The sequence below is a fragment of the Peromyscus californicus genome, unplaced genomic scaffold, assembly GCF_007827085.1.
Source record: "Peromyscus californicus insignis strain IS unplaced genomic scaffold, ASM782708v3 Scaffold_6__1_contigs__length_162567912, whole genome shotgun sequence".
Lineage (NCBI taxonomy): Eukaryota > Metazoa > Chordata > Mammalia > Rodentia > Cricetidae > Peromyscus > Peromyscus californicus.
In genome coordinates this window covers 21,557,087-21,581,994 of record NW_026294584.1, presented here as the reverse complement: position 1 = coordinate 21,581,994, position 24,908 = coordinate 21,557,087, and the positions used below count along the sequence as shown (strand labels likewise).

The following is a 24,908-nucleotide window of genomic DNA, read 5'->3' as shown; positions in this document are numbered from 1 at the left end:
GTTCCCTGTGATGTGGAAATATTTAGCAGCATGCCCAAGGAATTGGTTTGAGTATGGGATAATGTATGCTAAGGGCCTGTCACTAAAATGTTAGTTACTTCATCTAGATTTCTTTTCTTGGTTATAAGCTAAGTAATGGTCTCTAGTAATTTTATACACTGTTAATCTTTCACAGTCAGGCAACCTACATGAATGAAAAAAACGAACGGACTATAAAACAAAGTCTATAAAACAAAACAGCCCACTGTTCTAAGCCAGGGGACCTGCTACGCCCACAGGAAGCGCTGGGCGGACCTCGGATATCCCAGCATTCCTCGCGCTGCCCCGTAACTCTTCCTGGCTCGTCTCTATGGTTGCGCCGGCGTTGGCGGTGTCGGCGGCTGACGAGTACTGAGGCTTCCAACTTTGCGGCGGCTCTGAGCGTTGTGGGGCTCGGCGGGGCGCGATGTCCGAGAAGAAGCAGCCTGTCGACCTGGGTCTCCTGGAAGAGGACGACGAGTTCGAGGAGTTTCCCGCGGAAGGTAACTGCCGGGCCGCGCGCTGGGCCCCGGGGCTCCGGTGGGGCGGCGCCGGGCCTGCTCGCTGCGTCGGCGGCGATGAGCTGAGCCCAGCGGCGCGGTCCCGGCGCGGCCTCCGGCTGTCCGGGCCTCGGAGTCCCCGGAGCCGTCGCTTCATGGCGCGGCCCCGTGTTCTGTGCCCCGGCGCCGAGAGGGGCCCGGTGCAAGCTGGGCCGCACGCTGTAGCGTGGTTGTGGCCTTTTATCTTCAGCACCGGACTCTGGGTTTCACAGCCTTCCTTTGGTCGTAAACTTCTTAAAATTCCACTGTTGGCCCAAGGCAGCCACTCTTGGGACGGCATGAATGGGCCCTGCGAAGTAGGATGGCAGAGTCATGTGCCTTAACTCCTGTTCCTCACCAGTTACAGCCACTTGAATTAACATAACCCAAGCTTTATAAAACTCTTAAACGTCTGCATTCTGAATTAACTCCAAAACTAGAGACGCTTTAGTTCTCACATTATAGGTAATAATACAGCTAATGTTGGAGCAGGTTGCCATGATCTTGGTAATGTAAGTCTGCCCTTATATTAAAACAATTCCATTTCCACAAGTATAGGAAATGGATATTGCTGTATCTACCATTATTCGGATAAGGACACAGAAGTTTGGAACAATCTAGAAATGGGCCTGATAAAACTGAAATAGGGACACCCTGATTCACACCCTTGACTTCAGCTGTTATCTTCTGTTTGCTAGATCTCTTTGCCACCATAGGTTTTCATAATTGAGTGCTTTATTGGCTAATTGTTATGAGTAGGATTCCCAAATATTTACCTTGTTTTGAAAAATATGAGTTACTGTTGCCTTTCTGAAGATGATAGGAAGAAAAATTGTGGTTAGTGGTGTGCACATATGTGGCATCAAGCAATTATCACTTGACAAAAATTGTGCTAAGTTGCCCCATCATGATCTCATTGTGCATAAAACCACATCACTGGAACATTTAGTCTGTTTACTTATAATGCAGTGTTTTAGTTTTGGTGAAAGAGAGCTTAGTGTGCATATTACACAGCCTCATAAACCAATTCAGAGCACATTTCCTTCCAGTTAGGGGTCTACAGTATATTATGGGATAGTTTACCATTTGTTTTGATGATGAATTTGTCTGCTCAATCTGAGTTTTGTTTTGTTTTCAGGTTCATTAATATTCCTCTGACGAGCTTTGTGGTAGAATTAGCTAAGTGAGGGCAGGATCCAGTTCTATCCCAACTGCTTATTCCAGTTGCCCTTTATTCCTGATTACACACAAGCTCCACTGTTAGACACTTGATTTACATTGTATAGTCTAACATCCCATCCTGAAGCAGCAGAGGTTCACATATTAGAAAACAAACAAACCCTTGCCATTAACTGGCCAACTCAGGATCTAAAGGTCTTTCTGACCAATATTCCCACCCAGATTTGGTTTTTTGAGACAGGGTTTCTCTGTGTAGCTTTGCGCCTTTCCTGGATCTCGCTCTGTAGACCACCAGGCTGGCCTTGAACTCACAAAGATCCGCCTGCCTCTGCCTCCCAAGAGTGCTGGGATTAAAGGCGTGTGCCACCACCGCCCGGCTTCCATCCAGATTTTATCCCTTACATTTAGTGCATGTATCTATTTAAAATAACTAGAGTTGAGAATTGACAAACGAATTTAGAGGTAACTGTCTCCTTGATGATGTACTAGGGTTTTCACAGCACCCTTCATCGGCTTGTGTAGTGTCTGTTCTTCAGAATCTGTATTTGGAGCAGTAGTCTGCTCAGTGTTGACAGTTGTATTGTGTTTAGACATTTCATTAAAGTTAAGGAAAAGCAAAGATTCTAAAGACAAAAGGATGCACAAGAGACTTCTGCTAGTGTATGTGCTGTGTCATTTATCCATCTTAGGAATTTGTTGTCTCTGGATGTAGAAGATCTAGTGTTGTTGAGTTATCTTTACATTTAGAATGAGAAATAACCTTGAAATGCATTTGTTATGCAAGTGTATGTTTCTTCTCTAGTTATCAGTTAAATAGCCTTTCCTTAATTTGGGATAGGGAGATTTTGCTGTATACAAAGTTAGCCCACTGGATGAAACCACTAAATATTTACAAGTGAAAACTTTTGATTACAAATTAAAAGAAAAAAATAAACCTGAAAAAATATCACTGAAAAACTTTTTGTTTCTTTGAGACTGAACATGTTCTTTCATATTTTTGCTGTTGTCATGATACGGATTCTCTGTTGATGTTGAAATGTGGTACATTGACCACCAGTCTTGGCATTGGCATTATTTGGGAGAATGTTAGAAACACTTACTAGAATTTGAATCTTTCAGTATTTGAGTTTTTTGTTCAGTTATTAGTACCCTGATTTACTTTCAAGTACTTTTCTTTTGGAAAATTTAGTTTTTCATTTGATTGCCCTTTGTCACAAATACACCATTGACAAACTCAATAATAGAATAAATAAGCCAATCTGGAGTTACTTATCTCTGCCAACTATAGGACATTTTACTTCCAAGAGCTTTATTAGTCTGAGAGTGCTCCATAGTGGGGCTGACCAGTCTCTGGATTAACTTGTGTGTAGACTGTACACAGTAGAGCCTGTCATAGGTAAGTCATTGAATTATAAATTCATGGTTTGTCTGTTGGTACAGCTTTTCCTAGGTAAGAACCTGCTTGTTGAGATTTCAATTTAGTGATCTTAAAGAAAGATAAATTTTATTTTCAAAAAAAAAGTTAATGATTGGATGGAGGCCTCATTGTTTGATCTGAATAGCTCTTCTTCAGTGTGAAGTAAAACATCTGGAATGAATCTCTGAAGGTATAAAGGAACAAAAGTTCCATTTATCCCTCAGTTCCCTTGTTTAGTCTGAATCTGTTACATTGGCAATTCCTTACAATTATTCTAATTGGTGGGTATGAACTATAATGGTCATTAAGTAGGTGCTGTTACAAAATCATGTTTAGAATCTTTGTGGAATGCAGTCTACACAATTTCTAGTTGTTTATGCTAAGTGAGAATAGGCTTTATAAGGAAGCCATTCAAATTCAAAGTTCTGGTAAGACTTGTTTTAATATATTTCTGGAGGTCTTCACAAGGTTGAAGTTTTAGACCCAGTTAACAACTTTGTCTAGAGAATATTTCAAATTTCATCTATCCTACACTTAGGTTGGTGGTTATAGACTGGGTTATAAAATTGAAGTTGTTATATGATTGAAACCTCTAACTACTTTTTCCTTATCAGACAGATAGTGAAAGGATTTAGAAGTGGATGCTAAAAGTGGAAAGAAACAGTGGTCCTGTAGATTCTTTATTTTCTTTTTCCTTTTCCAGAGCTAAGATGTTTTGGTTTATTTTGTCTTGCTTTTTTAGAATATTTAAGTGAAACTGAGTTTGCCTCATAGAGCAACAGGATTTGCAAGAGTTCTACTTTTTCTATAATCAGTGATGCTCACACATACACCAGAATATCAGAAGTACACTACTACCCATCTCTTCATCCTATCACATCAAATTCCTGGGTAAGACCTTGGTATGGTAGAGAATGTTCAGAATCTGCTGAGTCAGACAGTGGGCTGGTGATCCCTGAAGCTTCTACTGGGTAACTAAGGCCCTCGCACTGGTGTCTGACAAAGTAGGGCATCTTGTAGAGGTCTAAACATCTGGTGGATGTTTTAGTGTATCACATTCACATGACTCACAGAGGTAAAAATGGCCAGCATTTTGTGAGTCGGAGCCAAGGAATTTAAATTATGTCATACGTAGATGTGTGTGGGGAAGAGTTGTCGTAAGAACAGCACCATTAAAGTATTGACATGAACACTGGGTACTAACTGTCCTAAGCAATTAGCAGAAAGATTTTTTACATAAATGAAGGAGGGAGACAGAACCATTGTTGACTGCTTTCCATACTGTGCCAGTTTGTTTACATAGTACCAAAGGGGGCTTTGCTCTTAACAGTTATTAAGTATAGTATAGTAGTCATATAAACAAGATCATCCAACATTTAAGTTAGTTACATGGTACTGGTATGAAATAAGAAATTTGTGTCACTAAAACATTGAAGATACCTAATCTACATGGGAAGGCACCTATTGAATATCTGTTGTTAGAAATTGTATCCAAAGAAGTAAGGTTTTGAATTGCAATTAGTAATTAGTAGCTGTTTATGGAGAGGGACATTAATTAAAACCATGTAAATATTAATTCCAATCGCTAAGCCTTTAATGCATTTATTTTCTGATTTTCTCATTTATTTATATTACTGTGTGCCGACGGACTCTTAATTCAATGCATTATAATTTATTACTTTTATTCTTACCTTCTAGTTGTCCCATATTTGAATATGGAAAACTCCTTCAAGCTTGTTTTTGTGTGATTTTTTTTTTTTTTTTTTTGACACGTCCCCATCATTTTCTCTGCACTCGCTAGTATTTGACACAAGATATTTGAAGCTAATCTAGTATTTCCCGACTTTGGTTGGAGTGGAGAACAGGATCTTGATTCCAGTTATGCTTATTGCTTTTGGGTGGTTTGTGTGTGTGTGTGTGTGTGTGTGTGTGTGTGTGTGTGTGTGTGTGTAAAACCTCAAGTTCGCATCGATCCCTCCACTTGGAATTCAGAACCACAGGTTCCTTGTTGCTTTTTGTTATCCTTTTCAACATTTGTAACTCCATCCTCTAGTAACTCAACACCTGGCTACCATATCTTAAATATATTGTCTATTTCTCTTAAATGTGTTGTCTGTTTGTTTAATCCTCTTTTCTGCTAGCCTGTAAAGTTCTGCTCACCTTATTTGGGCTTAGCATTCTATATGCCAGGGCTCGCTCTCTCCTCCTCACTCTAGTATGGATGACTTCTTCATTCTCTTCAGGCTGTGATACACCAACCACACATGTTGCCCCTTCACAGAAATGTTGTCTTTCATCAGCTTGTGCACCTCATCTAAAATCTTCCTTTGAGAAGAATTATATGATATATATTTCCATTTACACTTCACCTTTTCTCTATTAAGCTTTCTTGCACTAGATACTAAACATTTTAGTCATTGGCAATCTGATGCATGAAAAATGGGATCGTATCATTTTATTTTGGGTCAATTTCATTCTTCATGTGTACATGTTCATGTGTGTACATGCATATGGAGGCCTGAAGTTGATGTCTGGGGCTGCCTTCTCCATCTTACATTTGAAGCAAGGTCTGTCAGTGAACCCAGAACTCCCCAGTTTGACAAGTCTAGCCCTCAGGATCTTCTCTGCTTCTCCCATGCCCAGCTTTCTACATTGGTACTGAGGAGCCAAATTCAGATCTTCATGGTTACACCACAGGCATTTTACCCAACTGAGCGAAGTCCCTTTTTTTTCTGTTGGTTTATTTGAGTGAGATTAACCATTATCCCATTCCTTGAATTGCTAGCCTTAATCCTTAGTTTCTTTGCCCATGATTTATGGATACTATTTTTTTTTTGGAGTTATGAGAGATTTTCCTAACTGTATGAGCCTGCTTGGGCTACCAGAAGAAAGTACTATAGACTGAATGGCTTAAATAAACAATACAGATTTTATTTTCTTACTCAGTCTGGTGAGACAGGTGTGGACAGAGTCATTCCTGGTGAAGAGGAGAGCTGCCTTATCTTTTTGTACTGTAGTTGACTCATGAGGTCCACACCTTCATGATCTCATTCAGTTTGGATTAGCCCACTCCCACACTAGTGTGCTATTCATATAAAATTTAAAGACACATGAGATGCATATCTATATATACATAGCATACTTTGCATAGACATAGTATATGTTGTTTAGGGATTGTGAAAATCAGATTGAATAATCCCTATGGAGGTAGGTGATAAGAGTTGTAAACCAGAATGTTAAACAGTACAAATAGATTCTTTGATTACTACTTGATTAACTATTTCAGTGCTTGTGTAGAGTGAGCAAACAACAAGCAATTGTGATTTTCAGTGTTTAACATTACTACCTGTTTGTTAAGCTTTGCTCATTGAAAGCTGAATTATGAAAACAGTAAAAGGGAAATAAAAATAGCAAAAATTAGATGATCTGAAGTGTATCTTTATTTGATTTGGTAGCTGTGGTATTGTCTTCATTCTGGAAAAGGTTTCTCTACTTAAATTTCTTACCACCCCGCAACTGCTTTTGTAGTTAGCATGTAACAAGTGATTTATTGATTTGATATATATTAATTACCTCCTGTAAATCTGGTACTGAGGGATACAGAGAGAAAATGACTTTAGCTCCCATTGCCAGTCCTAAATGTTTCACAGTCTCTTTTACTGTTCATAACAACTCTGTGAGGTATAGAGTTTTCACCCAGGGCTTAGCAAAATAATAATAATAATAACAACCAGGTTCACGCCAGTAGATACTTCACTGAAGCAAATTTCACTCTATGCAGAATCTGTTTGAATGTAGTAAGGAAGCTGAGGAATAAGGACCAGTGGCTGTCACCAAGTAGAGGACTTTTTGAGAAATTCCTATCCCAGGGAGACTCTAAGGCCTTAGTTTCTCCCCTGGACCCTCCATACACATGTCTCTGGTTAAACTTGAACAATTTTGATTTAGTCTGTATTATCTGTTGGGCTTCTAGGTGAGATTTCTGTTTTCTTGTGTGTGTGTGTGTGTGTGTGTGTGTGTGTGTGTGTGTGTGTGTGTGTGATATTAGAACATAACCAGTTGTAAAGTTCAACAACAGTTCAAAAAAAGGCAATTATTTCCATGTATTTAAAACACGAGTTAGCACCATTGGAACAGATAGTTTAAGAGATGGAAATGGGGAAAACAGTTTGCTCAGTGGCTAAAAGAACCTCTTGTGGAGGACCTGGGTTCAATTCCCAGCACCCATATGGCAGCTCACAACCACATGTAGCTCCAGTTCCAGGGGATCTGTACCCTCTTATGACTTCGTTGGGCACTAGGCATTCATTCGCATTGTGTACATACACGCAGGCAGAACATTCATATACATAAATAAATCTTTTTAAAAGAGAGATAGATTGAAATATAGAAAAGGAATGTCCAAAAGAAGGGGTAAGTAAATGCTTGGTGGTGGAAATCCATGGGTATTTAGTATGAGCTAGTACTGGTGGGGTGGGGTAGGTGAAGGCATTTGCTCAGCAGGCCTGAGTTGGAGTCCCTGTAAAGGTGGAATGAGAGAATGACTCCAGCAAGTTGTCCTAAGTTGTTCTGGCTTCTACCTAACATGGCATGTTTCAACCTCCCCCTCCCCCCCAATAATTTTTTAAGGCGGCGACTGACTGATCTTGGAAATCTTTAAGTCATAACTCTTTTGGACTTCATTCTTAAATAGATTTGAAGTGGTTGTGGGGGTTTGGGGTGTTGTTTTTAAAATGGTTTCCTCATTTTGCTTTTGCAAGTGATGCGTGTGAGGTTTGTATAGGCAGTACTGTATTGGGAGATGCTAAACCAGCAGATTTAGTTTGCAGAGGTGGAAGCCACAGTCAGGTGGCCTAAGCAGTACATTGTTGAAATACCTCAGATAAGAAGGGTCTCCAGTAGGTTATTAGGAGTGAAGTGGGGTAACAGTGCATAAGTAACAGGAAGGCAAATGGATTGATTACCTTTGGGCTGTTATATGGGGTGCTAGGACAAATTACAGGTCGGGGATTTTGATTTTGTACTTTTGTGCCTAGGAAATGGATGGTGGAGCTCAGGTTGACTAGGGCCTAGTAGTGAGAAACAGGGTCAAATGAGATAAGATTTTTAAGTCATAAGGGCATTTTGAGATTAATGATTTTTGGCAACTCTATCAAATTAAATAAAATTGAAGGTACTGAATAATAAAGACAATGAAGTGGGAATATTTTGTCAAGTATATATTATTGATGAAAAGAATTGAGTTTGAGTTGGGTTTTTAAAGGATAATTGTGGATAACTATAATGGCTCTATAGGTTATTTTGAACATTAGTTTTAGACTCCTTGCCACAGTAACTGAATGTTCCAGTGGCCGGGAAGCACCATCATATGGATTGCTTTTGCTTGGTTACTCTGAGGCTCTCCTTTGACAGCAGTTAGAGAAAGTGGGGGAGAACAGTGTGCTGTGCTGGGCAGTCATTAGTTTCTTGTCTACTAAATAGGCAGTGCATTGGGATAACCTATAGAAAGCAAAGGTCTGAAAAGCACAGTCTACCTGTCAGTTGATGAGAGTTGGTGTGGCGCCATTCTCGCACGTGGGGCACAGTGCTGTTGTAATTGTTCCTGTTTTCTTTTACGCTCGCTTGATAATAAGTGCAGTTTGGTATATTTTTCATCATATAATGTTCTGCATATGCACATATGTTTTTCTATTTGATGAAATTCGGTTTCATTTTTTAAAATATTTTTATTTTTTCTTTAAAAATTTCATATAGCACATTCTGATTGCATTCACTGCACCCTTTTCCTCCCCCAACTACTTCCAGATCATTCCTCCCTCCAACTTTGTGTTCGTTCTCTCTCAGGAAAACCTGCTGAGTTCACTTTGTGCTGCTCAAATATATACTCATGGTGTGGAGCCTCCCCGCAGAGTGTAGTGCACCTACCAGGAGCCACACCCTTAAAGAAAACTGACTTCACCTCCTCCAGAAGGCATCAACTCTCCATAGTTCCTCAGTTAGGGATGGGGGCTCATGAACCCCTTTCATGTTGAAATGCTAACTGACTGGATCTTTTGTAGGTCTTGTGAAGGCAACCTCAGCTGCTGGGAGTTCCTGAATGTATTAGTCCTGTCATATCTAGAAGCTCATATTTCCCTTCAGTCCTCTAAACGTCTGGCCCTTCCATGCTCTTGACCCACCCCCCATGATGGTCCCTGATCCTTGGAGAAGGGCGTGTGATATACATGTCCCATTTGTGACTAAGTGCTCCTCAGACACTTCCTTTCTGCCCTTTGACCAGTTAGGAGTTCTGGTGCTAAACCACCACCCACTGCATAAAGACATTTCTCTGATGAGGTCTGAGAATTACACAAATATGTGGGTAGAGAGACATAAATCTACGGGGCAGGGGGTGGTACTATGTCCATTTAGCAGAAAGATAATAGATTCACCTTTGGGGCTGATAGAAAACATTTCTAAACCATGAAAATGCTAAGTAGAATTTTTACATTTCTCCAAAGGGGCACACTTTGTGCTTTTAAGGAATTTGAGAACATATGTTAGAAGATAAGACTATTAAAAACATTTTCTAAGAGCCTTTTCCACACTTAGATGCCATTGTAATTGATGGGATATTTGGTAGTCTCAGTTTTTTTTAAATTTAAAGTTAGTAACAAATGTAGTTCTTGGTTGGCAAATGAGAAGAAAGCTAACTTTGATGCAAAGTCTTAAATTTAGAATTACTAGAAATGTATTTATTAGGACACTGTTATTGGTTATTTCCAATTCATTTAAAAATATGGAACTCTCTTTTTTAAAATAGTACACATCTGGAGGCAGAAAAATTGAGGTAAAAAGCTTTAATTATTTAATTGATCACAGTTCTGGCAATGTATTGAAGTTGAAGGTAGAAATGTGTATTTGTTTTTATATTAAAGGACAACATTAGATATTAATAAGGCACCTGTCTTAGGGTTTCTATTGCTGTGGAGAGACACCATGATCACGACAACTCTTAGGGAGGTAAGGATACCAAGGAATGAGCCGGCAATGTGGCTAGCTAGCTCGGTAGTAAAGGCACTTGCTACAGGCCTGGCAGCCTGTGTTTGGTTTGTAGGACCCACATGATAGAAGGAGAGAACCAACTCCTGTGAGCAGTCTTCTGACCTCCACATGGACACCATGGCATGTGCACACACATACATAGACATACACATATACAGTAAATGCAATTTTAAAAATTACCAGGGAAATAGAGCTATTTTCATGATTCCTCAAGCCTTGCCTGTGGTATTTACTGTGTTCCTTGCTTTGTGAGATATTTTATTTTTCGGAGGACAATTTTTCTACCCTTTTCTTTCTCCCCTCCTGAAGCATGAGGTGCCTGTTTAAAAGAAGGGAGAGGTGCTTTATTCTTATGCCAAGTGCTCCTCCTATTCAGTTTGATAGATTAGAAACTGTACCATCTTAAAGAAAAAGGCACTTAGGGTAAGAAGTTTGCCTTTTTCGGATTCTGAATTGGCACTTCATAAAATAAATCACTGACTCACTTAATTTCTTGTTAGTGATTCTCTGAAGCATTTGGTTACAAATTAACAAGCCTTTTTCCCCCTCACAAAATTAAAAGAAGTAAAGCCATCATGGAGACATTTGAATGACACCAAGTAATAACAATATTGAAATCAACATTTTGAATCAAATAATCATTTAGATTAAAAGTTTCTGGAACCCTATAATTTTAGTGTTTCTAAAAAGGCAATTTAGAAGACAATTAAGGTTCTGCAGTGTTTTTGAAAGACTTTATAAGCTTTATCAAAAAAGTACCATGTTTTTATTATTTTATATTCTTAACTTGCCTCTTTCCACACATGATCATTTCCTTTTTAGGGACTGGTGCAAATGGAAACTCCTCACTTAGTAGGGAATTCTTTAGTTGGAAGTGTTTGAGACTGACTGGGGTTTGATGTTTCAGTGCCTTAATCATTCTTCTATTGTAGTTTTATTGACATGTCACCCCCTTTTCTCAAAAACTGTGTCTAGTCTTTGTTCAGATTATTGTTTGGCTAATTTTGTTTTTAAACTTTAAACTCCTTTAAGTGTGATTATAAAATTCCTAAAAGTATCTCAACAGGTATTTGCCGTTCCTTCCTGTTTCTGCGCTCTACCCAAACTGCATATTTACAACCAGGAACTTAAGACTGGAGGGGTGGGGGATTAGTTTTAAAAAGTTAGTATCTTTTTCTGAGGCAAACTTTTCTTCATCTGGTTTTGATTGTCGTAATGGTGATTATTTCAAACCAAAAAGAGTAATTCTTTCTAGTTCCAAATATTTTTAAATAGCCATGTCTTGACCATTTTATAAAAACTTGAAGGATAAAGCCTAAATTTGTTATAAAGCAGTTTAATGAAGTAGTTTCTTTTAAATTTTAATAAGGAAGAGTTTGGTATTACCATTTCTTTGGGAGGGGGAAACTAATTAGGTTACTAAATGGCCACAAAACTATAGTCCATACAGTAGGACTGGAGGGGATATGGAGGAGTGACAGGAATATTACCAGGCAGTGCTCACTTGCTGCAAAACGATAATAAATTCAGTTGTTCTGTTGCAAGTTTTCCATTCAAGAAGCTAGATGTTTATAAACAAATCTAGGATTATTTCAAGGCTTTGGTCAGTTTTAATTAAAAACTTAAAACCACATTGATCTTTGATTTAGTGATGTAGAGAAACATCTGCTATCTGAAATGAAACTCCTTTAAACATTATTTTTTTCATTTATGTGTATGTGCCTTATGTGAGTGTGTGCCACATGCATGTAAGTGTCCGTCGAGGGTCAAGAGAAAAGGTGTCTGACAGACTCCCTGGAGCTGAAATTACAGTTGGTTGTGAGCTGTGGGTGCTGGGATCCAAACTTGAGTTCTTTAAAAGAAGTTTAAGCACTTAATTGTTGAACATGTCTCCAGCTCTGAAGCTCCTGTTGTCTTTAACATTCGATCAATCCTGGCATCCATTGCTCCTGTCATGTAATATTTCTCTGTGTTTTTAACAGTAAAAGGTACAGTGATAGTCCATGAAGGAAATAATCTCACCCGCATTGATATAGCCGAGTTAAGTGTAGGGGGAGATGAGCAACTTAAGATAGTTAGGAATTAAAACTGGAAAGGGCTGGGAGGTGGTGGTGTACACCTTTAATCCCAGCACTTGGGAGGCAGAGGCAGACAGATTTCCAGGTTCGAGGACAGCCTGGTCTACATAATAAGGGCTACACAGAGAAATCCTATCTTGATAAACAACTAAGCAAACAACACGAAAACCTGGAAAAGATGTGACTGTGGTAGTTGAAGGAGGAAGAATAGCTAGGATACCTTCCAAGTTCCTGTTCTTTTCTGGTTTGTGGAACCAGGTAAATGAAGTACTTTTCTTCTTTCTGTTCTTAAATCAGAAAAATGTAAGTACGTAACTGGAATAAAATACCCTCATGAGCCACTGCTGTTGAATATTTTGGATCTATTACATCTGCACATAAAAAACCTAAATCGTGCCTTTGTTATTAACTTTTCTTCTGAGATTTGTGGGGGTTTTTTTGTTCTTGACACTGACAGAATGAATCCCGGACAGACAACTGGCTCACAGGGTCAGGGAGATGGCAGCCCATCAGTAGCAGGGGAGCATGGCCCCTGGTGCGTGAGGTGGGGGCTCATTCACACGACTGTAATCAAAAAGGTAGAAAGCTCCCCTGGACATCTTCCGAAGTCTACCCTGCTGATGTACTCCCACCAGCCAGACCTACCACTGGAAGCTCTGCAGCCTTCAGAATAGTGCCATGGGCCACAGACCAACATTTCAACACAGGGATATTTCAAATTCAAGCCATGAGATTGAAATCTTCATAGCTGTTTTCTTTTTTCCCCTCCTTTTATTGAAAATAGACTTTTTTTTGGTCACATAATATACCCTGATTATGATTTCCCCTTATTCTATGCCTCCCAGTTCCTCCCTACCTCCTATCTGGATCTACTTCCTTTCTGTCTCATTGGAAAACAAACAGGCTTCTAAGAGATAATGAGATAAGACAAAACTAACACACTGGAATTGGACAAAACAAGCAGAAGGAAAAGAGCCCAAGAGAAGGAACAAGGAACAGAGACCCACTTGTTCATATGGTCTGGAACCCCATGAAAACACGGAACTTTCTGGAAGCCATACTATATACTCAAAGGACCTGTGTAGTTCCTGTGCACACTGTTTTCTAATAGGTGACAAGAGCGATGAAACTAATGCTTAGGGCATACAGAAAATACCCAGTAATTACTGGTTTTTGGATGGAGGGGAGGGAAATAAAAAATATACATGATCTGATTTTACTGTTGTGATTTAGGACTTTGTTCATGTTTCATGACCTTGTTCATGTGCTAAGTACTGTTGGTCATTAAATTACAGAGGCAAATATGATAGATGTTATTTTTAAGTAATAATTATTTGTCTGGGTGTTAATGTTGTGATACTCAAAATTTCTAGAGGTGGTATTTTCCAAGGTGGATTTTTGTGCTACTTAGTTTTTTTTGTCAACTTGACACAAACTAGAGCCATTTGGGAAGAGGGAACCCCAACTGAGGAAATGCACTTACAGTATTGGCCTGTACACAAGCCTCTGGGTCATTTCCTTGATTAATGATTGATGTGGAAGGGCCCAGCCTCCACTGTGAGTAGTGCTGCTTCTAGGAAGGTAGTTCTGAGTTGTTGACTTCTTTGAAGAGGCCAGTTACATAACGTCTCACCTTCTCATTTGTCTTATAGATTCAGAATTAACTTTATCCAGAGTTCTACTGAGGTGATGAGTATCTCTTACTTCTTTCATTAAGAAACACAAGCTAAATTGTTCTAACTTAGTGTAATGCCGTTTGTTCACTTGGCTACGGTGACAATGGCTATGTCTCACACTTTATAATGAGTAGGCAGCCTGTCCTATAAACCACCCATTTTTACTCTATAATTTTAATACTGGTTAGTGATCTTTTACTAAGTTGCAATGAAGTTTTGCAAAATGACCATTTCTAACTGTTATTTTTTTGTACTTATACAGATGGAACTGTAAAGATTATCTATTTTTCTGTCTGATATTTGTTGTAGAGCTGGCCTCAAACACACACACAAGCTTTTCATGTGTTAGGATCACAGTAAAACTGTGAACAGCCATCTGGTTTCTAATTTTTCAGCATACCTTGCTCAAATTTATTTTGTTTTGTTTTGGACAGGGTCTCAGGTAGCCCAGATTTTTCTCAAACTTGCTATGTAGCTGAGAATGACCTGAGTTCCTGGTTCCCAAGTACTGAGAAAGCCCAGGCTGTCACTGTGCCTGGCACTTTCTTTTTGCTGTGGAATAATCCTCTTGTACACTGTAAAGATTTGTCACTCAAATTGGTTTAGTAAAATGCTGATTGGCCAGTAGCCAGGCAGGAAGCATAGATGGGGGCAACCAAACTAAGAATGCTGGGAAGAGGAAGGACGGAGTCAGGAGTCACTAGCCAGATGAAGAGGAAGCAAGATGAGAATGTTGTGCTAAGCAAAGGTACCAAGCCACGTGGCTAAACATAGATAAGAATTATGGGTTAATTTAAGTGTGAGAGCTAGTTAGTAATACATCTGAGCTACCAGCCAAGCATTTATTATTTATAATTTATATTAAGCCTCTGAGCAGTTATTCAGGAACTGGCAGGTGGGAGAGAAATGTCCTATTACAGTAGACTGGCTTTTCCCCTCCTTATTCAGTATGTTATTCCTTTAAAGAAGTTTCTGTTAGCTTTGATGTGCTTTCTGGCATTAAAAATAAATCTCTTAATTTGCCTGTCTTAGTTTGCATGTCACAGATTTGAAATCAACCATTTCTTCAGGAAGCTGTGGTAGTTTTTATAATGGTGGAATAAATAGTGTTTGAATTAAGTTCAGAAGTAAAAGTCAACCAAGTAGTGGATGGATTCAGAAGATGGTACAGAGAGATAAGGAGCAGCATCAAATGTTTGATAATTTATAAAATTTTAAGCAGGCACTCAGAAGATTGTTCAGTGGGATAGGAATTAAGAGTGCTTACTGTGTAAGCAGAAGGGCCTGAGTTTGAATGCTCAACATCTGTAACAAAGGTTGTTCAAGGCTGCACGTGCCTGTAACCCCAGAACTGTGGCGGGGCAGAGACAAGAACAGTCCCTGGGGCTTGCTGGCTGCCAGCCTAGCTCCAGGTTCAGTGACAGAGACCTTACCTTAACAAGGTGGAAAGTGATGGCATGGAACACCTGATGACCTGGGTGTCTACACATGCGCATGTGCACTCCCACCCACAGTCACATGTATACCCCACACACCAAAAAAAATTTTAATTTCAAAATATGAAGTGTAAAACTAGGAGCTAATTAAACATTAAGATCTTATAGGTAAGTCTTCATTGTACAGTTTCCACACTAGAGGGATGAGTGTAAGAAAGACACGGCAAACATGAAGGAACTATGAATGAGTAGATTGGAATGTTGATTTTTTTTTTTGATCCTTTTACTACAGAATTTTTCTATGTAGCTGAAGCCAGCTTGGAATTCATGAACCTCTGCTTCTGCTTTAGTGCTGGGATTACAGGTGTGTGTACACTACCACACCTGGAAAAATATTACTTTAAAACAACCTGTAAAAATATGTCAGTCAGGTTTACAGTGGTTGTATAAGCCTAAGGAGGTGTTTGGAGGCATATACTCTTGTTTCTGAGATAGGTTGGTGTCATTCAAATGAAAAAAAAGGGGGGTGGGGATTAAAGTGGCATCTCCTAGGAGGCTAATTTTTCATCAGGATCTGAAGTAGAAGGAACCAGGTAAAAAGGGATAGTGTAAATGTTTGGGGGTTTTGTTGTTTTTTGAGATTATAATATAATACATTATTTCCCCATTTTCTTTCCCTTCTCTAATCCTTCCTTCCCAACTGTCTTTTAAATGCATGGCCTCTTTTCTCTGGTGGTGGAGGTGGTGGTGGTCTCTGTTCTTAAATACATAAATACAACCTGCACAATTCTGTATAATATTGCTTGTATATATGTTTTCAGGACTATTTAGTATTGGGTAACCAGTTGGAACCAGCTGGTGTACACTTCCCTGTGAAACATTATTTTTCCTGCTTTCACCAGCCTTTAGTTGCCTGTAGCTCTTTATTTAGGGTTGAGGCCTCATGAGCTTCCCCTTTCCATGTTAGCACGTCTGTTGGTGTCGTCCTTGTTCAGGTTATGTTTAGGCAGCCATGTTGGTTGTAACTTCTGATATTTCTAAGAGACACAGTCTCACAGCAGACTTCCTATTCCTCCGGCTAAAAAATTCTTGCCACCCCGTCTTCTGAAATGACCCCTGAACCTTAAGTGTAGGAATTGTATTGTAGATGTATATGAGTTGGACTGGACAGGTCACTTGTTCACTGCATTTTGATCAGTTCTGTAATAGTCTCCATTTGTTGAAAAGTGAAATTTCCATGATGAGGAGTGATAACTTATATGTGGGTACATGGAAAAATATTTAGAATGTAGTTAGGGCTTGTGCTGGCTTAGAATAGTACCTACAGGTTCTCCTCCAAGATCCATGACCTCACTAGCCCTGGGTAGTTGGCTAAATTTGCAGTACTAGGGATGATTCCCGCCTCCCCCCCCCCCCCCCCCATTAGAGTGTTTGGCTTACCATCAAACTATGCATGCCACCACTGCAACTTTAGGTTATGGTCATCATTGTGGTTCATAGGCACCATAGCTGGGTAGGACTGTTGGTTGCTTCCTTCCTTTGGAAGTTTGCATGATGCCTCTGGTACCATGGAGTGGAGTCTTTCAGATCCCATCCATTTCAAGTCCTCTGGTCCATGTGTCCCAAATGCGTGTTGTCTTCAGCAGTAGGGACTTACCCTGTCTAATGTGAGTGTTTGTTCTAGATTAAAAATAATAGGAATAAAAGATCAACTTTAGAATTATTTGAAGAGCTAAATAAGCAGAATTTGATGCATGTATAAAACAAGGAATTTTAGGATGATTCCTTTGCTTTTCCTTCTTTAGTCCAGTAAGTTGGATTTGTGTCTAGAGTCAGTTATATGTAGAATTAGAAGGTGTAAAGGATAGTTCAGCAGTGGGGATGTATTTGGAAATCAACAGTGTATTGCTGAACCGTCACTCAAAGATAAACTAACATAGAGGATGGATCAGCGATGCAGTTCCTAATTCAGGCATTCCATGAGTTAGTATTCAAAAGCATAAAGAAAAGGCAATTTGGAGGTAACTTACATTTCACTGTATGTCTCCTACTTTCTGAAATAGTACTAAATATTTGGTTGTAGTAAAGCTATCTAATTGATTAGACCTTTGCTTGACTACTGAGTTGTTTTAGAGCTTCTGTGCTGTTAGTATTATTTTAGCAATAGATACTTCCTTTTGTAAGTGTGTGTATGCATACATATATGTGGATATGTGTACACATGTGCAGAGGCCAGAGGTGAATGTCAGAAGTCTTTCTGTATCCTTCTTAACTCCATCAACTCTCACTGAATGAGGAACTCACAGATCCTTTTTCCATTACAAGCACTTGCTACTGTGAGTACTGGGAATCTGAACCCAGTTCCTTTGCTTGCATACTTTACTGAGCAATCTCTCCAACCCCTCAATAGATATTAACCCCTACAAGAATGTCTAGAGATATTTACACAAGTGTTTTTCTGGTTCAGAGTAAAGCTGAAATCTAAGTCTGTCCTTTAAAGACAAGTTAAAAGGCAAGTGGGGCTTCCTGTTGAGTGTCTGTAATCTCAGCAGTTGGGATATGGAGGCAAGAGGATCAATAATACTGTAAGGCCTCCTCCCCAACACAGTGAGTTTAATACTGGTCTTGATTTGTATGAGATCCTGTCTCAAAAAACAAATGACAAAAGACTTCTAAATTTTATATTTTTATTTGCTAAATTTTGGTGTTAGCTTATAATTTGAACTAATTTCCCTTTAGTTCTTTGAGAATTTCATTCAATGTCTTTTAATCATATTCACCCCTTCCCCCAAATTCTTCCTAGATCCAGCTCCCTTCCCTTCCCACCCAATTTTGTGTCCTTTTTCCCCCCAAACCATCAAGTCCAGTGTGTGCTTCCCATATATTCTGAATGTTTGGCCTTCCCCTGGAACACGATCATCTTTCTATAGGGCTCTTAAAGAAAACCTGACTCTTACTCTCAGAACAGCTCCTCAGCCAGGCATGGGAACTCATGTCCACATCCCCTCTCCATGCTGGGATTTGACCTGATTGAGCTTGCATGAGGCTGGTGTATGCTGACAAAGTCACTTTGAGTTCATTGTATGCAGCTGCCCTGTCGTCTATGGAGGAAATGAGAACAAGATAGTAAAAGCTTTGAGATTTGTAGAGGAAGATTTCAGTTTTTCTTAGGTAAAGTGTTAGCTGTTTTGTTTTGTTTGAATTGTGAGGATGCTGAAGTTTTTATCTCTTTGGAAATAATGTATGAGACATACTTAGGCATCTGTTTCCATTTGTAGACTGGGCTGGCTTAGATGAAGATGAAGATGCACACGTCTGGGAGGATAATTGGGATGACGACAATGTAGAAGATGACTTCTCCAATCAGTTACGGTAGGTTTTCAGCCAGAATCTTATTTCATTTTAAACATGGAATGTACAGCTTACATAGATGGTTGTTCTCTTAAAACTTTTGAGACGATTCTTTCATTGTGTAAAATAAGACGTATTACCTTCACCCTTTGGATTTCTAAACAGGAATATTTCAGGAAATTGCATACACCTTTTGTTCCTTCTAAAAGGGTAGTTAAATAGAAGCATATTTCCTATTTTTCATGAATTTAATCTTAACATTTATTTTCAACCAGTATTGAGTAACTGGGCAGAAATTAAAATCAGAACTAATTGGGGAACTCAATTAGTGATTCTCAAATTTAGAGATTAGAGTTTAGTAGTCTGCTTAATTGTATTAAAGTATTAATTTGCCTATTCTGGACATTTCATATAAATGTTATTGTCCTTGTGTATCCAGCTTCTTCCACTTAGCATAATCTTTCCCAAATTTAGAAATATGGCAGCATTTAGAAATATACTATTCTATTTCATAACTCAATAATTCTCTAATATAGGATATACCGTATTTTATGTTATTTGTCAATTTGGGGACATTTCTACTTTTTATATGCTGTGAATAGTGTGCAGCTATGAACATGCATGTGCGTGTATTTGAGTACCTATTTTCAGGTTTTAAGGAACATGAAGTGACATTTCTAGGTTGTATGGTAATTCTGTTTTAACTTTCTGAAGACCTGTCAGACTTGTCTATAGTCACTGAAAAGTTGTCCCAGTAGCAGTGGTAAAGCATGATATTGTTCGTTTATTCTGTTGTCAATGCAGCCATCTTGTAAGTGAAGGCTTGGAAGCACTGTCTCCTTGTAACTTCCATTTTAATTCTCTGGTGACTACGGCTTTTGTGTGCTTCGTGACCATATGTATCGTTTTGAGGGAGGAGGAGTCTGTCTGTTGAAATCCTCTCTCCATTTTTAAATTGGACTTTTTGTTGATGAATTGTGAGACTACTTTGCATATTCTTGGTATTAAAACCTTGTCAGATACTCTGCTAGGTTGTCTTTTTTACTTTGTTATGTCATTTGCAAAATTTTAAATTTTGGTGGTCAAGTTTATTTTTTCTTTTGTTACATATACTTTTGGTATCCGATTTAGGAACTCATTACCAAATTCAAGATAATGAAGATTTATTCCTGTGTCTTTCTGGAAGAATTGTATAGCTTAGCTCTTTTAGGTCGAGCGTTTTGAATGAATTTTTGCATATAATGTGGGTATAACTCATTTTTACATGTGAACACCCAGGTTTCCCAACATCATTTGTTGAACAGGAACTAGTTTCCTTCCTGTATATAGCAGTTATGCTTGGGCTGATTGTATAATTGGTAAAATTTTGATATTGATGTGAACTTTGTAGATCTCAAAATTTTGTTGAAGTATCGAAAAATACAGCTGAATAGTAGTGTGCTCACCTTGCATGCACGAGGCACTGATTTTAGTCTTTATCACCACCTAAACAAATAAACCACAGAACTTCATAGTTAGGGCTTGGGAAGATGGTGCACTGGTCTAGATGCTTGTTCCTCTTGAGGAGGGCCCAGATGGAATTTCTAGCACCCACATGGTGGCTCACAACCATTAGACACCCTCTTCTGACTTCTGTGAGCAGTGGGCACACAGGTGAGACACACACACATGCAGGCAAAACATTCATACACATAAAACAGATAAATCTAAGAGTATTTAAACTATTTAAATGTACATTAGAAATAGGACATTAGTATAGTATTTGCAAGGTTCTTGGAGGATAGTAGAAAGTCTCATTTATTCTGTAAGTAGGTTCATATATGAGAAAATTAATGAAAATAAAATGTAGTTGGGGAAAAACAAATTTTTTAATTACTATATTGACTGATACCCAGTTTCCTTATGGTTTCATTTTAGGGGCTAAAATAAAGCTATTTGGTAATGTTCTAAGTTAGTGACTCAAGCTTTCTTTATTATTATGTCTTAGAAACAGCTGTTTCTCTGATTTATCGCAAAGAATGCTAATGCTGTCCTTCTTTGTCTGTGTTTCAGCGCTGAGCTAGAGAAGCATGGTTACAAGATGGAAACGTCATAGCATCCAGAAATGTTTCAAGAACCTTAAACATGGACTGTGTACTAAATTCTAGGCCAGGGAAACAAGGATGGGATACTTAAAGACTATGTTTATCTCATTATCTGCTTGGATTTATTTTTGTTTTTATAACAAAATAAATAAATAAATGTTTTGATCTAATCTTTTTGGTTCAGATGTCTTGATCTTTTGCCTCTATTCCTTTATATTCATGATTTTCAAGAAGCTTATTATATTGACACAATAAAAGTCCACATTATGAAGATTTTTAAATTAATTGAGGCTGAAACAATCAGATGTTGGGATTCATCAGATCTCCAACTCAGCACCTTTCTTGAGTCACATCAATGAAATATCGGTCCAGTTTTACAAGCTGCTGCTTTTATATCACATTAAACTTTAATGTCTTCTGTGTTTTGATAGTGTAGGCAACATTTACTAAAATTTATTAGGGGACTTTCAAAACCTGTGTTTTTAAAATATTAATCATTTTAAACAGCTGTAATTTACATAGTTCCTGAGTCATTAATAGTGTTATTAGTGATTGGTAGAGTCCATTGCTATTTGTTCCTAGTCCTAAGAATAGTGGTACCTCTGTTAAAATTGGGAAAGTGGGCCTGGGATACTTCAGCAACATGGATGTATTGTCAGCTACCACATGCATTCATTTCACACAACAAAGTTTCTGGGAATTATTACTGTTGCTATACCTACTGTTTGAGTAGGAGATTTAATTTGGTGCATAAAGGACTCTTTGAAACTGGTAAATGATGGAATGGAATAAAGAAGAGAAAAGTATTTGGACAGAATAAATGAATGCCCTGTACATGGAGCTGGGTTTTTTTTTTTTTTGGTTTTTTTTTTTTTTTTTTTCAGAAGTGGTGTCACTGTTACCAGTGGGCATGGCTCACCTGGCTGTTACTTGAGTACTGTTCAGGCAGCACATGCCATTCTCCCCCAGCTGCTCCTGTGCTGGCAAGGCAGCCAGCAGGGTGAGCACTTCCAGCCCAGTCCCAGCCTCCTTTCTCCATGGACTGCAGTTTTCCTGCAGTAGTCTTACTGTCTAGTCTCATGCAACCAACAACTAGCAATAGTCGTGACAGTTTATAGGTCCTCGGGGCTTTTGTGGCCAATTAACTAACTCATAGAGAGGTGGCCCACTTCCAGCCCTCTAACTTTCACTCAACAACTGAATGACTACAGGAAATACTCTTCCTACTTAGAGTGTCTTTGTTCAGGTGCCTTAGTTACTGTTTTTACTATCCTTCCAGGTGCTTTTCCACAGGATCTAAGGTGCTCAAGGTTTAGCATCATGTAATGAAACCTTTTCAGTGCCTACTCATACCATATTGAGGAGACAGGTACCCTGGGATTCTTCCTAGGATGCCCTACTCTGGTGGCTTGAATTTGTGTATCTATCCCTTACCAGGAACATGTGCTTCAGCACATTATCCCATACCACATGGGAATGCAGCTGTTGGAAATGCCCCTGTGTGTGCTCCACCTGCAAGCAGGTCAGCCTCACTTGCATGGCTCAGCATCTACTCCAGGAGCCATGCAACCACTCCCCTCTAATTCATCTTTGGATTTATTTTTTATATGTCTCAGTTTGTACTGTACTCAAAAAGGAAACTGTATGCTTCTACCCTGCCCTTTCCAAGTTAAGAGGAGCAATATAGCCCTCCCTCCATTTAGGCCAGTGGTCCTCAACCTTTGGGTCATGACTCCATTTGGGGTCGAATGACCCTTTCACAGGGGTCGCCTAAGACCATCAGAAACACAGATACTTACGTTACGATTCATAACAGTAGCAAGATTACAGTTATGAGGTAGCAATAGAAATCATTTATGGTTGGGGTCACCACAACATGAGGAACTGTATTGAAGGGTTGCAGCATTAGGAAGGTTGAGAACCACTGCTTAGGTAGAATATTGTCAGTTTGTAGTGCCCCCAGTCCACTGCCATGTGACAATGGAGATTGCTTTTGGATCTTCTAGCTACTTGATGTGTCTTGAACACTTACCTCTAAATCCTAGCTTGCACCTAGTCTGCCTTTCTGTATTTCTATTAATCTCATCCTGTATCAGTTGCTTTTAAAAATGTATATATGTATGATTTCAGATCTGTTTTCAGTTATGGCCTGTCCCTAAAACTCTCTGTTTACTAACTTGATTGTTTTTGCATTGACAGATGAGCAGCATCTTCAAATTAACTTGGTGAAAAAGGGAAAACAGAAGCCATGATTATCCTTCTCAAACTTGCTATTTCACCCACCCGGTCTTGCCTACCTCACCTTTTCTACCCAACTACCGAAGGGCAGATTGTAAGATCTGCCTTGTGTTTTGATTTCTGAAGTACCCCACCTATTGGGAAACTGTGCTCTTCCCTCCATGTCATTGATCCCAGTCTTGTCTGCTCAGTCTCCATTGCCGTCCTCTTCATTAGAAACCTGTTTCCCCTCTTCTGATGGCCATTCTTCTTTCACATGTGACCAGGGGAGAACACATCCCACTCCCAGGCCAGGTTCTGCTTAATCTTCAGCCAGTCCTGGGAACTCGTTCTCCCTTGGAAATGATTAAGTAAGAGGTAGGCAAATGTAAAGAATGTTGAGCCAGTGAGCTAAAGGGGCTGTGATGCTCTGAGGAGGAAACCTGCTGCATACATAGCCTCCCAAAGCCAGCCTCTCCCTCTGGATGTAAATACACAAGGGTGGAGCCCTACTTGCCACAGTCATCTAGAAAGCAGTTTTAGGTTGTAGGTGAGGCTACTCAAAGAAGCTTGAAAAAACAGGATTCGGGGCAGGTGAGATGGCTCAGCAGAGAAACACACTACCAAGCCTGAAAAGCTGAATTTGATCTACATAGTAGAAGGAGTGAACCAACTCCTGCAAGTTATCTGCTGATCCCATATGTATGTCCATACATGCACCATGGCACTCATAATAAATAAATGTAATTTAAAAAAGAACAGGATTAGTGGGTATCACCGCCTGCCTTATGTCTGGCTTCCTGTACAATGAGTCTGTAATTTTATTTCAGACTCTGAAGTTGGCTGTTTCTGTAGAAACATTTAACCAGCATATTCAGAACCAATGCACACTTATTACCGGTATCCCAGTCTAACCATTGCTCACGGGGTCCTACTAAACTGATAACCGAGCTGGTCTGTCTACTTCTTTTTCTCTCTAGTCTATTTTGGAAAATGAGATCTTGTTGAAATTTAGATGTTACCCTTTCCCATAAGCCCCCCTCTCCCACAAGACTGCATTCATCCTCAGTTTGAGTTAATCTTCCCACCCTCTCCCACATCCCTCTCCCCCTTTCCCCACTTCAACCTTGAGCAACTTGCATTGCCCTCCCACTTAAGTTGCGGTATCAGGTTTCCGTACGGCTTTTCATGCACACTTCATTTGACAGCGGAAGCAAGGTAAGGTAGCTTCTTAACCTACAGACTGCTGGGGAGTCTTGCAGCTTTCCTTGGCAAGGATGGTAGGGTCTAGGGAGGACCAAGAACAGCATTCTGTCAGTACACATGAACCTTAAAAATTCCAGATTCTCTGCCAGGCGTGATGGAGTAATCCTGTTATCTCAGGATTCTGGAGGCTGAGGCAGGAGGCTCAAGTGAAAGGCCGGCTAAGCTACATAGCTAGACCCTGTCTGAAATGTGTGTGTGTGTGTGTGTGTGTGTGTGTGTGTGTGTGTGTGTGTGTGTGTGTGTGTGTATTTCCAGGTTGTTGTCTTTACCTGAGCCGGCACATCTCCATTGACAGTGTAACTTTGTCCTTTTTGCCTCGTAGTGTTTTTGCTTTGAGTATTTGCCCTTTTAGACAAATCCTTACATAGAGTGTCCATGTTGGGTCCATCTTTCAATCCCCTTGTCCTCTTTTCTCTTCTCCCAAAAGTAGGCTTGTAGATGGGGAGGGAAGTTTTTCTGGTTTGTTTTAAAGATGACAGGAGGGAAGAAAAGTGAAGGAGGAAAGAAGACAACTAATAAACTGTGTAACCAATCAAGTAACCACCGGGGCAACTTGACCTTAACGCCACCTGGGAGGGCATAGATACCACACTTTGCTCGTAG

General features: G+C 39.4%; 1 long non-coding RNA gene across 1 annotated transcript; it reads left to right on the top strand.

The window, feature by feature from the left end:
* The first annotated feature begins 345 nt into the window (after positions 1-345).
* Positions 346-20,992, top strand: LOC128099289 (uncharacterized). The gene is made up of 3 exons (XR_008214486.1): positions 346-521; positions 18,666-18,759; positions 20,791-20,992. It is a non-coding gene; the product is annotated as an uncharacterized LOC128099289 (long non-coding RNA).
* Positions 20,993-24,908: the final 3,916 nt, after the last annotated feature.